Source organism: Pleurodeles waltl, chromosome 4_2, assembly GCF_031143425.1.
Source record: "Pleurodeles waltl isolate 20211129_DDA chromosome 4_2, aPleWal1.hap1.20221129, whole genome shotgun sequence".
In the NCBI taxonomy this organism is placed as follows: Eukaryota; Metazoa; Chordata; class Amphibia; order Caudata; family Salamandridae; genus Pleurodeles; species Pleurodeles waltl.
In genome coordinates this window covers 315151589-315169297 of record NC_090443.1, presented here as the reverse complement: position 1 = coordinate 315169297, position 17709 = coordinate 315151589, and the positions used below count along the sequence as shown (strand labels likewise).

General features: G+C 47.7%; 1 protein-coding gene across 9 annotated transcripts in view; it reads left to right on the top strand.

Moving 5' to 3' along the window:
- Positions 1–17709, top strand: part of TNRC6B (trinucleotide repeat containing adaptor 6B) — a 1322553-nt gene that overhangs the window by 662006 nt on the left and 642838 nt on the right. The window lies entirely within an intron of this gene.

Sequence of the window (17709 nt, the reverse complement as noted above, 5' to 3'; positions counted from 1 at the left end):
CACCTATGTGTTTTGGGCACCTCTTTTACCTCTGCACCTGACCGGCCCTGAGCTGCTGGTGTGGTAACTTTGGGGTTGCCTTGAACCCCCAGCGGTAGGCTGCCTATGCCCAGGAACTGAGACTTGTCAGTGATTTACTTACCTCACAAACTAATCTTTACTTACCTCCCCCAGGAACTGTTGATTTTTGCAGTGTCCAGTTTTAAAATAACTTATTGCCATTTTAACAAAGACTGTATATAATATTGATTTTATTCAAAGTTCCTAACTTACCTGTGTGAAGTACCTTGCATTTTATGTATTTACTTCAAATCTTGAATTTGTGGTTCTAAAAATAAATTAGCAGAGCAGACTAACTCAGTGGTTGATGCATAGCTGGCCGCGAATGGCGTCTCCATCCAGAGGTGGCGCAAGGTCTCTTTCAGCAGTGGGGAGAGCCTTGGTTAGATCTGTTTGCCTCCGCAGACAATGCGCAATGTCAGCTGTTTTGCGTGTTGGGAGTTTCCAAGGTGGCACTCGCTCGAAAACAGAGATCAAAACGCCGATACACGGGCGGACGGCAGCGTATTTGACTTATGAAACTTACATTTGGACCTACCAGGGTCCCTCTTCTTAGATGGACAACCTCGCACGTTTTTTTGGAATCTCCACTATATGTTGATGATGATTATTTAGAGACTACCAAGTATTATTTGGACTTTCAAAGGTTCTGAGACGCATTGGACCTATTTGCTTGAAAACCTTTTCGTTATTCTTCGGCCTTGAAAAAGTCACTGGTGTGACGAAACACGTGTTGGCTGTCTTGGAAAGACGCTTTCTGTCTTACTGAACGCTACTTCGCTTTGAATAAATGAACTTTTCCCTGAAGACAAGACTTGAATACCGATATGTTTGATTGTTTCATTCAACCTACTACATAACGACAAAATGTCTCAATCCCATTTGTGTTTGATCATTGTATATTGTGTGCTGTGATCTCTTTTGTATGCTATTATTTGTGTATTAACCCTACACATTATTATTGCCCAAGGGTAGTAGGGCATCTGATCACTTGCACCACGTCCTGTTTCCTAGACTCACAATTCTTATGTACATTCACCTTGAGTGCGGCCAACTCTCACCCTTACTACCCATCTCGCTCGAAAACACGTTTAGTCTTGAGTGGAACTCCGGCCTCCTCTACGCCTTTCCACCTATACCACTTCTGCCCAGAGTTCTCAAGAAGATTAGGAACTACTGGGCCCAAGTTATCTTGGTGCCTCTGGACTGGGCACAGAGAGTATGGCATCCATAGCTATTGAGCATGGCCACCGATCCTCCACTCAGACTGCCTCTTCGGGGGGGATCTTCTGTCGCAGTAGCAGGGGACGATTCTCCACCCGAACCTGTCCAGTCTCTGCCTTTATGCATGGAGATTGAGCGGCAGCAGTTGACGGCTTTTAACCTTCCACTCAAAGTCTGAGACATTATCTTGGCAGCCAAACGTCCCTCCACCAAAACAGTATACACCAGTCGTTGGCATACATTTGTGGCATGGCCTACCAACAAATCTGTTCATCCCCTCTCTGCTCCTCTTTCTGAGGTTCTTTTGTGCATTCTTTCCTTAACCCAGCAGGGCTCTGCTTTGCGCACCCTTGAGGGTTATTTCAGCCTTTCTTAGGTTGCCTGATCAGTCTTCACTCTAAGTCGCCTATTGTTAGTCTGTTCCTTAGGGTCTCACCCATTTGTTTCCTCCCACTTCATTTATCATGCCTCAGATGGACCTCAGTCATGTGCTTACCTTTCTAATGTGTACTCCCTTTGAGCCGATGCACAATTGTCTATTGCAGCTCCTTACTTTCAAAACAGTTTTTCCTTTTGCCATCACTTCCGCTTGCAGAGTGAGTGAGCTGAAGGCTCATTCTTCCAAGCCTCCATACTGGTCTGTGCACCCTGTCAAAGTGGTGTTATGCACTAAGGCTTCCTTCCTTCCCAAAGTCGTTACACCTTTTCATGTAGGCCAGTCTATCACCTTGCCTACTTTTTACGCCCCTCCACATCCTTCTCATGAGGTGGAGAGACTCCACTGTCTGGATCCAAAAAGAGTGTTGGTGTTCTGTCTCAATCGTACTACAGATTTCCAGGTGGTCGATCAGCTCTTCGTTGGATATGTGGGTGCGAAGAAAGGGAAGGCGGTGCAAAAATGTATCATCTCTCGATGGATGCTTCTTTGCATCAAGATGTGCTATGCTTGAAAAGAAACTGACGTCGCTGCGTTGAGGTGGCGTCTGTGTACTACTCCAGACGTCATCACGACACCCAGAGAGTCAACCGACACCACCTACCAACACGGAAGGGTATTGCTCGAAGAAAAAAATCTCCGGATCCGGTCTGACGCCTGGAGGAAAGTTCTAAGGTAAGGAATCTGCAACTAGAATGTCTCTACCAGATATATTGTTACCGAAGGTAAGTAACTTGTACGTTCGGGCAAACCACCCAGAGCCTTTAGTTTGAGAGTATCCAGTGAAGGCACAAATTAAGATGATCATCATGCCAATGATGGCAAAGAAGACAAGCATCCGGCAGAATCAGCTCCAAAATGGTACTATGTTCCCTAGAAGATCCCAGTCTAGAATTTGTCCTGCCGCACTCCTCCTCCAGACGATAGTTAGAAACTTCAGGGTCTAAACGCCCAATCATCTCCAGTGTTTAGCTTCCTAGTGGCTTCTTTCAAGAAAACGGCCTTACTGATGGACATATCTTCCAGCTGATTCCTCAACTTATGAATATTTCTCCTGGTGCCAGACTGCTTTTGAAACATTCCTCTAGCAGTAGATCTCCCACATAGGAGGGTGATTTCTTGCAGCTTCAGTTGCTACTCCACCTGGTGAATGTTACTGAATCTGTCTCTATTAGGGCCAAAAAGCAAGTTGAACTTACTTCATTTTTTTTCCTTACCTCATCAATGCCAGTTTGGAGCGGTTGTGGTGCCTGACAGACTTAATGCTTCAGCTTTTCAAAAGCGACTAAATCAAATTCCCCCTGGTAAGTTAAGAATTTTATTCTGGTCATAGAAGCCCCAAGGAATTGTCCTTGTCTTATCCATGTGACATCTACATGTGGTGTCTGGGATCAAACCATGACTCTTTGGCCCACATCTCCCATTCCCCTTTAAAAGATCCATACATGAAACACAAACGAATACCATTGAAAGGCAAAATCGTATTCTTTAAGACACAATACCAACATTTTTCTCATCGTCTGAAAAATTCTAGCCTTAAAGATGAAAGTGGAGTTACTGGCTCCAAAAACAATGCCCTGTACAGGTAGATACCTTCTGGCTAGCAGTGCTGCATTTGTTCACAGCGGTTTCTATACTTAATGGGCTATTTACCAAGGGCATGCCTCATTCTGCATTTTCTTTCCAGCTCTTATAGGTGCCACTCTCTGAACATTTCCACCACCACTTTTGGAACTTTCCAAGTTGGTTGAAGTTATTAGTGTGGGGAAGAAAAGTCCAAGCAAAGTTTGAGGACTAGCCCTTGGAACTGTTTGTGTTAGACTCGGATACCTTTGCCAGCCTGGTAATGATTATGGGTGAACAAAAGACAAATGACTGAGGCTGATGCCCAGCTTCCTGCCATAATACTGATGCTAGTTAGTAGCTTTATGTGCAAAATGCAGATTCTCTATACTTCCCCAGAAGGGGATTCTCTTATTGTAGGAAGCTGGCTCTTTATATAGTAAATCAAAATGAGATATACTGTGTAGAGAGCCCAGGGTTCCCTTACTAGCGGACAGGGGCTTGCTCTAGGAATCCCAAGGTGCTCTCTTAGGGGTTAGTGTGGGTGAGCCGCCTTAGGTTTATCTCAGAGGTGTTAGACATTTACCATAGACACCCAGTCAATAAATGAGAAACACAACTCAATAACCAGATCCATACCAATTTGCAAAACATAACAAGTATATTTATAGGCACCAGAATCAATATTATCTCGTTAGTACTTTTTGCAGTAGAAATTATTACAGTTTTGAAAAGTTGACACTTGGTGCAATGTTATGAAGTTGCAATGTTATCCTATGGAGGAAAAACAAATGTGGCAAACAGGTACTCAGCAGTAAATTACGAGCCAATCTTCCAATCCTAAGGTGAGTATGGGGCAGATCCTAGTCCACACCAACAGGTCACCTCGGACAGCACTGGGGCATCCAGGTGCAGAAGTACAGTTCAGCGTTGGATGCCCTGTTGAAGTCAGTAGGGATCGGTCTGGTCAGAAATGGCACTACCAGCAGAGACTAGGGAGCCAGTTGGGGTGAACCAACAAGAGGGTTCACATCTTTAAATGCTCAGGACATGGGGACACCTTTGGTCCTCTAATGACGGGGCCAGGTGCAGTGGGTGTCCTTAGGGTGTCGGGTCTTTGTCAATGGAGCGGTTGTGGTAGAGAGGACCTGCAGAGAGAGACTGCAGGCGTGTATTGGGGTTCCAATCTGACCAAACTAGCAATTTAACTCCGGTCTCATGAGGTGGGGAGACGTGGGGACATCCTTGGTTCTCTTCTCTGTCCAGGACGGACTAGTGCAGAGGTGTCCTGAGGTGTCAGTTCTTTGTCTCCCGGTCACTCGTGGGTGGGGGGGACTTAAGGGGGGGGGGGGGGGTCAAAAAGGCTGCAGGCGTCTGTGTGAAGTTTGCAGTGGGGGGAAACCCATGATGGCCTTTGTCTGTGGAGAGGCTTGGGCCAATGCTTGCACTGTTGGCTCGCTTCAACTTGGACTAGGGGACACAGGTGCAGTGTGCTGTCTGGCATCTGGTTTTGGCAGCCGAAAGTCCTCTTCATGGATTCTGGGGTTGCCTACGAGGATGCAGGGGAACAGCTCTGCTACTCCACCGGAGTACCTTATGCTGGGGTGATGTCTGGCAGTCTATCAGGCTTTTGGAAGTTTCAGCAGCCGGAAGACGTGGCGTCTTTCTAGCAGTTGTCGAAGTCAGCAGTCAGACTGGCAGGATTTTGGTGCTGAATCGGTCACTGATATTCAGTTCTTGACTTTTACATCTCTGGAATGTGTGTCCTTCTTCAGGTCACCAGGATCTAAATACTGAATCTAGAGACGTTTTGGGGAGTGTAGGGTAATAGTCCCCTATATGACCATTTTTGGGGGGAAATGGGCATAACTCTGTTCCAGAGTGCCTAATTCTGCCAACTCCAAGATGGCAGATTTCAAACTGTTGTCTCCACATCAGGCAGCTCGTCTTAGGGTTGGGACTGACCTTAAGGGTGGACACCCCTCTCTGATTACTAATTTTCCTGCTGGCCAAATGGGCATTGGGGTTGGCAAATCCCTTTTGGGAGAATCCAGATCTGCATACTTTGAGCGGTGGGCTGCTTTGAAGACCCCTGCCTTTGAATGCAGATTTGCAGGTCCTCCTGTCAGGAGGGTTATGCTAAGACCCCTGCCAGAGCATGGAGTCAGAAACCTGTCTGTTGGGGGCAGGCTAGTTAAAACTAGTCAGCCAACACATAGGTAGAGGGTAGATTTTCAAGGGGCACCTCTATGGTCCCTCTGGGTGCATGTATTAATAAATCCATCATTGGCATGAGTGAGGGTTTATTAATACGAGATGTTGGATACCAAATGTAGGAAAGTTCCACTGTTGGCATGGTTACACCCCCCTCACAGTTTTTGCCTACTGTTGATGCCAGTGTTGAAAGTGTGCTGGGATCCTGCTAACCAGGCCCCAGCACCAGTATACTTTTGCAAAAACTGTGCCTTTGTTTCCACATTTGGCACAACCCTGGCACACAGTTAAGTCCCTTGTAAAACGTACCCATGGTACCAAGGGCCCTGTGGCCAGGGAAGGTCTCTAAGAGCTACAGCATGCATTATGCCACCCTAGGGGAACCATTACCCAGCACATGTACACTGCCTTGCGGCCTGCGTGTGCTGGTGGGGAGAAAAAAAAAATTGACATGGCACACCTCTCAGGGTGCCATTCCCACAAACCACTGCCTGTGGCATTGCTAAGTCATCCCTCTAGGTTGCCTTGCACCCCTAAGGCAGGGTGCACTATACCACACGTGAGGGCATAATTTCATGAGCAATATGCCCTACAGTGTCTAAGTCCATTCTTAGACATTGTAAGTGCAGTGTAGCCATATTGAGTATATGGTCTGGGAGTTTGTCATTACGAATTCCGCCGCTCTATAATGGCTTCACTGAATACTGAGAAGTTTGGTATCAAACTTCTCAGCACAGTAAATGCACACTGATGCCAGTGTGGGATTTATTGAAACATGCACCCAGAGTGCATCTTGCAAATTCCCCCTGTATTTTAGCCAAACTGTGAATGTAGAACGGACTGGTCTGTGTCAGCCTGCCATTTTCAGACAAGTTTTGGACCACATGGGATGAGTGCCTTTGTGCACTCTGTGGTCCGAAACCAAGCTTCTCCTGGGACAAGGTGCTTCACACCTCCCCCCTACATGAATTGTAACACCTGGCGGTGAGCCTCAAAAGCTCAAGCCTCGGGTTACAGTGCCCCAGGACACTCCAGCAGATGGAGCTGCCTGCCCCCTGGGCAAGCCCCACTTTTGGCAGCAAGTCCGGTGGGAAAATTTGTGAAAACAGAGAGGAGTGACTACCCCAGCCAGGACCACCCCTTAGGTGACCAGAGCTCAGGTGACCCCCTCCCTGCAGAATCCTCCATCTTGGTTTGGAGGACAGGGACCAATAGGATTAGGTTTGTGCCCCCATCCCCAAAGGGAGTGGGCACAAAGAGGGTGTAGCCACCCTCGGGGACAGTAGCCATTGGCTGCTGCCCTCTGACCCCTAAAACGCCCCTAAATCTATGATTTGATTGCCTCCCTGAACCCAGCTAACCAGATTCCTGGCGACCTACAAGGAGGAGTGCTTAGCTGAAACCCCCATCAGAGAAGAAGGAAAACTGCTTTGGCCCCAGTCCTACCAGCCTATCTCCTGCTTCAAAGAACCTGCAAAAGAACAGCGATGCGTCCATTAGGACCACCGACCTCTGCCAAGCTCCAGAGGACTGCCCTGCACCCAGAAGGACAAAGAACTCCAGAGGACAGCGGCCCTGTCTCAGAAAACACAACCACCAAGGACTTCCACCTCTCTCCAGATGCGTGTGTCCTAACCACTCTGCACCCAACTCCCACGGCCCATGTCGCCCAACCAGCTAGAGAGGGTCCCCAGGCGATTCTGAGCAAGTGCCCACCCTGGGTCGACCTCTCCGCGACGACGCCCGCAGAGGGAATCCTGAGGACCCCCCTGACTGCGAAACCTCCCTATGAAGATATCTGAAGCCAAAGGACCCACTGCACCCGCTGCAGCCAGGGCTTGGAGAACCCGACACCAGGTGCAGTCACGTTCAGCAGGTGGTCCTCCTCCCTGTCCAACCGGTGGTGTGCCCGAGACACCCCCATGGACCTCGCCTGCAGCCTTTGAGTGACCCCCAGGCTCCCCTCACAGACCAGCATTGAAAACCTGATGTCCTGTTTGCACCCTGAACCCAGCTGCCCCTGAGCCCATGAAAGGGTTTGTATTTGGTGCCTACTAGTGGCCCCTCCAGTGCTCCTCTAATCCCTCCTTGGTCTGCCCTCCAAGTTGCGGATACTTACCTGCTGGCAGACCTGATTCCCTGTCTCCATAGGAGCCCATGTTGATATTGCTCAACTTTGACTTCTGCACCTGGCTGGCCCTGTGTTGCTGGTGGGGGGGTGGGTGGTGTTTGGGGTTAACTTGAACGCCAACCAGTGGACTTCCTAAAACCCGGAGACTGAAACTGTAAGTGTTGTACTTAACTATAAATAGATCTAACATTTCTTCCCCCAGGAACTGTTTCTGAAAATTGCAGTGTCCATTTTTAAAACAGATTATTGCCAATAATTAAACTCTATAACTTATCGATTACAATCAAACCACTGTTGATACCTGTGTGAAATACGAATCCATTGAAGTACTTACCTGCAGCTTGAATCTTGTGGTTATAAAAATAAATTAAGAAAATATATTTTTGCTATATAAAAATAATTGGTCTGGAGTTAAGTCATTGAGTATGTGTTTCTTCTTTTGTCTGTGTGTGTGTGTGTGTGCGTGTGTGTGTGTGTGTGTGTGTATACAACTAATGTTTTGCACTACCCTCTCAGCCTAATTGCTCGACCACACTACCACAAAAGAGAGCATTAGTATTATCTACTTTAGCCTCTGTCAAGCCTCTTGGGGAACCCCTGGACTCTGTGCACACTATATCTAATTTTGATATAGTATATATAGAGCCAGCTTCCTACACCAAACATCTGTATTTTCAGTGAAGCCGTCACATAGCTGGGAAACTCGTGTTGACCAGTGTCCAGTACATGTACTTAAAATGGCTTTCCTGTTTACTCACTGTGTCTAAGAATCAACAGTATAATATAAAGCACCCTGCAGTAGGACTTTAAGGCCTGCTGTAGGGATGACTTAGATTTCTGGCATGCAGGGTGTGTGCCATGTTGTGATTTCACTTTTAGTTGAACCAAGACACGCAGCCTGTAGTGGTAGTCTGCCTATGCTACATGAGGGGTCCCCGAGGGTGGCACAATACATGCTGCAGCCCTTGGGGGGATGCTCTTTGGTACCCATGCCCAAGGTATCATGGGTACCATTTACTAGTGACTTACAAGGGTGCCAAATGTATGGCCAATTGGAGAACAATTGCACAATTTTAGGGAAAGATCTGGCCCTCGGGCCTGGTTAGCAGGAGCCCAGTGCACTTCCAATCAAAATTGCATCAAATACCAGGCAATAAATGGGAGTGACCATGTCTATAAAAAGGGCACTTAACTACACTTATCCCTCTGGCCCACCTTTATAAGTTGTATTTTCATTCAGCAGAAGCTTAGGTGTTAACCTTGACTTTCTGCAAAGGGAAATCTAACATTGACAGTAATTTTGCTGCTATCCTCCACATTAGTGTGGAACATTTGTATCCCTTCACTGAACCAGTGGAACATCTTATAGCTACTTTTGGTGAAAACCTTTTCCACAAATAGGTGTACATCAACTAGTCCTGGGTGACTAATAAGTTTATGCCATTACACCGTTCACCAGAATGTCTGATGGCCCAAGCTTGTCCTTAAAAGTTAAACTCAAATGCCTTACCCAGCATCCCTCAGGATAGAAATTCAAAAGTGTCTCCCACACTTTTGCCCTAGTTAGGAAACAGTTGCTTCATTTTGGTGCATCATCCAGTAATTTGGACAGGCTTTGCCTTATCCTTTCATTCCTCCCTTAGGGACTGCCCTCTACACCAGAACCTTCTCTCCTACATTGTAGGAAGCTGGCCTGGTGTGTGGTGGGTGCCTAAGGTACTTACACCAGGTCCAGATATTGCCTCTTAGTGAAGTGTAGGCAGTATCTAGAAGCCAGGCTCTCTACAGGTAGCTGTGGATGAGGAGCCAAGGCCTATCTAGGAGACATGCAGAGTTCATGCAAAACCACTGTAGTCACACAGCACTTACACATATGAAAGACTGTTGTAAAAAAAATAAAGGTACTTTATTTTTGGTCACACATTACCACAAAATACTAGAGGCAACCCTCCAATAGGAGGGAAGTAATACACTAATTATATACACTAGTAAACAGCAATAGGCATAGAAATGGTTAGAAGACCGTGCAAATGCAGTTAGACAATAGTGACCCTACGGGGAGCACAAACCATATACTAACAAAATGGAATGCAAACACAGGACCCCCACCTAGGTAAGTGGAATGTGTAGGGGGTAGCGGGGAGTACTAGAAAACCACAGAGGTAAGTAACACAGTACACCCCAGTGACCAGGAGTAAATCACTGGAATTTCCCCAAACCCCCGAAAAGGAAGGAAAAGATGTCAAGACTGCAATAAGCCGGTGGTGTCTTCCTGGAGAGGAAGACATGTGAAGAGAGGGGACAAAGTCCAGTACTCACAGTGGAGTCCAGGAGGAGTAGGAGCAACTAGCCACGCAGCTGTACTTGCAGGAGTTGCTTGACGGTGATGATCAGGTCAGCACTGCAGCCCTGGAGCTGGAGAAGAGTTCCTGAAGGATGCAGAAGATGCCCCATGCTGGAATGAAGATTGCAGATGGGTGTCGGTGCAGGAATTCCACCAACAAGCCTTAGCAAAGGCAAATTCATGGTTAGTGGAAAAGTGGTGCTGCTGGGGACCAGCAAGGCCCAGGAGGACTCAACCCAAGAGGGCTTGTCAGAGGGGACCCTCAGCAACACTGAGAGCCCACAGGAGCAGAGGCTGCACCCACAGGAGTCCCACAAGACGGGGACACAGAAGGAGCCCACGCAGCACTACAGAAAGGGATCCCACATTGCAGGAGAACCACGCAGTGGGCAGTGTGTCGCACGAAGGAGTGCTGGGGGGGCCGGTGCTGCACATAGCCTGAAGTTTCCTTGGAGGAGATAGACAGGTTTATGCAGGTTTACCCCTCCCAAGCCATGGAACACCTATTTTCAAAGGGATAGGGTGTTACTACCCTCCCCCCCCCACCCTCCCCCTCTCCCTCTGCCTTCTTGGGCCTGAGTTGATAAAGCAACGGGAGGGCAGAAACCTGTCTGTGGGGTGGCAGCAGCTTGTCTGCTTGGTAAACCCCCCATAAAACTGGTAGGAGCAATGCTGGGGTCCTCTAAGGAGCCCCCAAAAGTGCATAGAATCCTACTTCCAATACTGGCAACAGTATTGGGGTATGATTCTGACATGATTGAAACCAAACATGCCTAGGTTCGGGGTTACCATGATGTTGCTGGGCATAGGTAGTGACCTATCTACAGTACACACATATAATGGCATCCCTGCACCCACGAAGTCCATGAAATGGAACTGGAGTTTGTGGGGGCATCTTGGCTCATGCAGGCGGTGACCTCACACAGTTACCTGCACCCTGACCTTTGGGCTAGGAGGGCCTACCATAGGGGTGACTTACGGTGACCTGGTGCAGTGACCTGTATTGAAAAGGGTGCATGCATCCCTTCACGCAGGCTGCAATAGCAGGCCTGCAGATACACTTTGCATGGGCTCCCCATGGGTGGCATAATGCATGCTGCAGCCCCTGGGGGGACCCCTGGTATTCCAGTGACCTGGATACCAATACTAGGGACTTACATGGAGGCACCAGTATGCCAAATGTTGGGTGTGTGTGGTCCAAGCAACCACATTTAGAGGGAGAGCGCATAGCCACTGGGGTCCTGGTTAGCAGAATCCCAGTGAACACAGTCAAAACACACTGACATGAGACCAAAAGGGGGTAGTCATGGTAAAAAGAGGCTATTTTCCTAAATACATACGCATCTCTGTTTTAGAGGAAGAAGTGCACACCCTGCTAAAGAAAGGGGCCATAAGAGGGGTGCCTTTGGCATGTAATTCACTTTACTTCCCGGTCCACAAGAACAATGGGGTTCTGAAACCCATCCGCAGCCTTTGCTTTTTTTGTTCATGTGACAGGACAAGCTGAAGATGCTTTGCCTAAGTTGAGTTCTGCTGACCCCCAGTATGAGGGATTGACCGTTTTCCCTCCCGTTAGTAGCTGATTCTCAGTGTGAGAGTGGATGCAGTTAGCTGCCTCTGCATGGAGGATTATGAATGGGAACTACACCCCGAAGTGACATTCTTTTTCTCATTTTCTTTACCTATGAAGTGTGCAATATGTTTCCCTCTAAACATTTTTTTTAATGCTTCCCTTGGGAAGGAGACTGCACCTATGTTTATTAAGTATAAATGTGTTCCCTCTCAAAGGGAATATGAGGGTGCAGTTATAGTTGGTCTACAAGCGTTCAGATGCCAGACTCCCGGCATACCCGTGCATTTATGACTAATGGGCATGTATATTCTGGAGTGGTTTTTGTGCCTTGAGGGGAATGCGTGACCTTGCACTCCACTACAGGTCTTTTGCTGGAAGAATGAGGTAGTTTAGGAAAGAGCCCGGTTGTTGGTAGAATCTGTGCCCCAGCAAGGAGCCAGCCACTATATAGAATTTTTTTCTAAGACATCAGGCCGGTTCCAGGAAAAGGAGCTGAATGAAATTAAACCAATTGTGACTGAAAATTAGGAGTTCTCAGAAAGGGTGCTTTCTGGTGTAAATTAGGTTGTTTTTTGGGAAATTGGAGTTTAAAGTAGGAGTGGATGATAAACTCCACTCTGCCGGTAGAGTTTGCAGTGTTTGCCCGCTCTGCTTGGAGGGTGGGGTTCGGCAAAAACTCTGCTGAGTGGCAGAGTGTACCAACCACCCCTGGTTGTCCAGACAACTCTCACACTGGTACATTGGAAGCAGGAATTGTATTTAACCACATGCAGTGACCCTCAGAGGATACTGCATGATTAGCTGTCACTTGTTCAGCACAATACCACTACCTCTGTCGGCCTTGCACACACATGTGGTCATTCTGACTAAAATCTATAATTTGTTACTTCTGCCGTGAACAGAATGAGTTAGGTTGGTGGCCGAAGCACAGCAGAACTTAAGTGCTTTGGTTTGCGGGAAGTTTGACATGTGATCCCTGGGTCGTCTGCTGACATTGTCTATTGATCGGCACATGCTAATGTGACAGGCTGGTCCTTTTGTTTACATCACCGCACTTCAATGTAATTGGTGCCGAACTGAAGATACATGGGAAGACAGTAATCGTCAGACAGTAGATAGGTGCATTTTTTTTTTAAATTCTATTAGAAGGTGAGGTGCAAATTGAAGACTTCTGATAGTGCTACTTACTGTTTAAAGTAAACTAGGTTGAAATACTACTTGCATATGCTCCTTGCCCCTCTTCAAGAGGTGCGAGCGATGATTGTCGCCTTGCTCACCAAGGAGCCACCCTGTACCGAGCATGGGAGTCTTTATGGTCCTACTAGCACAAGACATGGCTACTAACAGTGCTTACTTTACGTGCCCTCCAGCGCCCGTCCCCACCACAACGATGGTGTGCAGCAAGGCGTCACTTACAGCAGCTTAATACAACATGATGTAAATCAATACAATATGTCTTTCTTGCCTTTCACATCTCTTTGTTTACGGGAAGCAATAACGCTCACAGCAGAGCGTTAAGGAACATTATCCAGTATTGGATCTGTCATTAATTCACATGCTTGAATCATCCCCATCGTCGAAGTGGGAGTCCCACGGACAATAAAAAGCAATAATTAACAAATATATATATTTTTTCTATAGGCTATAATGGCAACACCAGTCACTCATATAGCCTAAGTCCTTTTGTGAAAAGGACCCAAACATAGCTGCCGGCCAATCAGGTACCAGCACCCTCTAGAACACTCTTCAGAGAAGCTCCTTCCTTCGGATTTTCTACCGCACGTCGTGTGAAGGGAGTCTCCCTGAGCTCTGCTCAGTTTTCTGCTTCTTTAGAAGTATTTGTCTCTCAAGAAAACTCTAAGGATGTCAGATTCTTCTAGAAAAGGCCTTTTCCGCCCTTGCAAGACCTGTGGCAAGAAAAGGCTCCATGTGGATGATCCACATAAAGACTGCTTATACTGCCTCTACCCACACCAGGTGAAGGACTGCAAGATATGCCGTACTTTCTCCACAAAGACCCTCCGTGAGGGTAGACTTCTGACATGGTTACAGGCAAATTCCTGTACTTCAGGTGAGGAGAGTGGGTCAGAATGGCCACACAAAAGGTCCAAATCTGAGGACCTGGGCCAGGCGGAAAGATCCAGAAAGCGTCAGAAATTGCGTCATAGAGAAGGTGCAAAAGGCTTACAAGGCTCAATTTCTTCTGAGCCATCCTCTCCTCGGCAAAAGAAGTTGTTGTCCCGCCATTCTTCTTCCTCTGAGCCTTCTACCTCTAGAAAGGTATCCATAAAAATTAAGTCGACACCACTGTCGACGACCGTGACGACGGTGTTCACATCTACCGTCTCCACCACTTCATCGACGAGACCACCGTCGGTGGTAAAGGCTCCTATTTCTTCTATTAAACCTCCGTTGACGAGGATTCCAGAAAAGATTTGCGTTGCTGACAACATCGACGCCTTCGTCGACAACAACATAGTCGTTGATTACATCATCTTCGAAAGCCCCGTCGACTGCAACACCACCGACGAGAGCTTCGTCGGCTGTATCACCGTCGAAGAGGCTGTCGTCGACGAGACCGTCGTTAATAGAAGGATCATCTTTTACAACAGTGCCGTCGACCGGACCATAGTCGTTGACACCATCGACGATGCCAATGGTGCCTGTGAGCCAAATAGAGGCCATTCCTACCTCTTCCAGGTCTCCTGATCTTCGAGCCATGGTTAAGATAACATCTTTGCCCAGATCGGCGGTCTATCCTACAGACACTTCACCAAGTAAGGTGTCAACCCTATTACCTAGCCATTTGCTGGACTGGGAGGAATCGGATGAGGGTCCATTTGGAGATGCACACAGCCCATCCCATTTGCATGTTAAATACCAGGAAGAGGATGACGATGATGAGTATGATCATATCAACCTTGTTACTCTTATCAAGAGTGCTATTATCAACCGCCTCAACCAAGAGACTCTGTCCAGATGCCTGCCTCCTTGATCCATTACTTAGTCAATGTTGCAGGATTATAGGAGGAGGTTCCCAGCTACAGCCAACACCACCACCAACTTCTCCTGTTACACCAAGAAGCGTACCGCCACCCCCAGCTACTCCCAGGATGACGCCTCATTCCATGTTAGCTGCTCCCCCTGGAGATGAAGTTTCAACATCAGGGGAAGAAGGGGAGAAATCGACGCCACAACATCCTACTGAGGAATGGGATGACTACTTAGCCCCCACTCCTTCTCCACCGCCTCCTCGCCCTTCAGATTCTCCACCGGAGGATATAGGTGGCTTTCACAATTTAATGGATGGGGCGGCCGCACGCTTCCACCTGCCAACATCTGTCTCGCAGTCTGAATGCTTCCTCCATGATTTTAAAGAACAAGCAAGGAAGTCTGTAAGGGCCAGTCCTATTATTGACTTTATATGGAGCGAGGGTATCAAGATCCTGCGCAACCCGGCAACAGTTCCACCAGTGCCACAAAAGCTTGACAAAAAATACAAGGCAACTCAGGACTCTCCACCATGTCTAACTGGTCACCCAAAGCCAGACTCTGTTATTTCTCAAGCTGCTCAAAGGCGCTCTAAGAACCCGTCGGCGCCTATCCCTACTCCTCCAGATAGAGAAGGAAGGAGATTAGATAACGTGGGCAAAAGGTTCTCCTCCATTTCAGCAATTACTGTTAGAGCAGCAAATTCCTTAGCGATCTTGGGTCGTTATGATCGACAAAGGTGGTCTGATATGCAGGCTTTGATGGACTTCATCCCTGAAAGCAAACAAGCAGAGGCACGGAAGATCCTCCAAGAAAGTGAGCGTACGTCTGAAGAGATAATTGACTGTGCTCTAGATATAGCCTCCACTGGTTTTCGTCAGCTGCTGCAGTATTACGCCGACAGGGTTGGCTCAAGGCCACATCTTTAAGACCGGAAGTGCAGTCCAGAATTCTTGACATGCCTTCCGACGGAGAATCTCTCTTCAGCAAGCATGTAGATGACGCACTGCAGGCCATCCAGACCGACACAGATACTGCCAAGTCCCTAGGTACCTTGCAGTACCAGAAACAGCTCTTTCGGGGTGCAAGAGGAAGAGGATTTACCTCATTTCGAGGTTCCTTTCACAGGCAGTATCGACAGCCCCAATATAGACCATCCTATCAGCAGCAGTATAGACAACCATCCCCTGCCTCATACGCCAGACAGGGAGGAAAGAGAAGACAGGGTTCCCAAAACCGGGATCAACCCAGAAAACCGTGATCATCACCAGGCACCGGCTATTCTTCCACCAATATTTACAGACTCAACAAGTAGGAGCGAACATCTCCAATTACATCCAGGAGTGGAAAAACAGAACATCAGCCAAATGGGTGCTGGATATAGTGACAAGAGGTCATACCTTGAAATTCATACAAAAACCACTGCATCATCCACCAGGAACATCCAGACCGTTCCATCTTTGCCTGCTTCAGCAGGAAGTATTCCTGATGCTTGCCAAGGGAGCGATAGAAAAGGTTCTGGTTCAGCAAAAAGGTCTTTGGTTCTATTCCCGGTTCTTTTTGATAAAGAAGTCAGGGGAATGGAGACCGATACTAGATCTCTGGAAGCTCAACAAGTTCCTTTTGGAAACAATCCTTTCAGATGATCGCGCTGTCGGATATCCTACACCTTCTCAATCCTGGAGATTTTATGACAACAATGGATCTCCAGGATGCTTATTTCCACATACCAATACATCAAAAACATTGCACGTATCTCCGCTTTACTGTGGCCGGTGCCCATTATCAATTCAAAGTTCTCCCATTCGGTCTGAAGCCAGCTCCACAAATTTTCACGAAATGTCTTGCCCCAGTCGCAGGTTTTCTCAGCAACAGGGGTTTTCAGGTGTTTCCATACCTGGACGACTGGCTCATAAAAGCTCCTTCTTCACGCGTCCAGGGCTACAAACGCTTGCCTGAACTTATTTCGCAGTTTGGGGCTAACAGTAAATATACAGAAGTCAGTTATCCTTCCCTCACGCAGGAGAGTGTTCTTGGTTGCAGAACTAGACATCATCAAAAACAAGGCATACCTCACCCCTGCACGACAGCAGAAACTAGCCAACTTGGCTGTCAGTATTTCCAGAAAAAAGTTCGTTTCAGTACGACTGTTCAGGTCGCTTCTAGGCATGATTTCCTCAGCCATCGTCCAAGTTAGTCTAGCAAGATTGAGAATGAGACCTTTACAAGAGGAGTTATAGCTCCATTGTACCCAGTCGCAAGGATCCTTCGACGACTTAAGTGTTACACCAAGAATTCAGCAGGCTTTGCGGTGGTGGTCTCAGACCAACCATCTCTCCCAAGGACTTTTCTAATGCCAATAACAGATTTTATCATCACCACAGGCGCTTCCTTGGAAGGCTGGGGAGGCCATTTACAAGACATGCGCATTCAGGGAAGATGGTCGGATGTTCAGAAAGGAATGCACATAAATCTGTTGGAATTAAAGGCGATCCACCTCACGCTCAAGGCTTTTCTTCCACACATTGCACGGTCATCAGTGTTGGCCTGGATTGACAACACAACAAGTATGTTTTATATCAACAAGCAGGGAGGAACAAGATCCCTCTCCCTCTCAAGGGAAGCTCAATCTCTTTGGGACTGGCTCACACTGCACAATAGTCGCCTCAGGGTGGAGCACCTGCCAGGGGTCAACAATGCCCTAGCGGATTCTCTCAGCAGGACGGACGACAACTGCCACAAGTGGGAACTCAACCAGAAGGTACTCAACGGCATATTCCAACACTGGGGACAACCGATCCTAGAATTGTTTGCCACCAATCAGAATGCCAATTCTATGCCAGTCGATACCCGCTCCCGGGGTCGTGGGGAAATGCTCTTTCGATGAGATGGTCTGGGATCTTTGCCTACGCTTTCCCCCCCATCCCGTTGATCCCCAGGCTCCTCAGGAAGATGAATTGGAGTGCTGCAGGATCATTCTTATAGCGCCCAGATGGCCCAGGCAGTACTAGTACACGGATCTTCTACTCCGGTCCGTGGCCAATCCCATGCGCCTTCCCTGCAACAACGATCTTCTCACGAAGAATCCGGGTCAGATTCTTCATCCCGATCCAACATCTCTTCAATTGCACGCTTGGCTCCTGAGTTCCGAGAGTTCCAGGGTATGAACATTG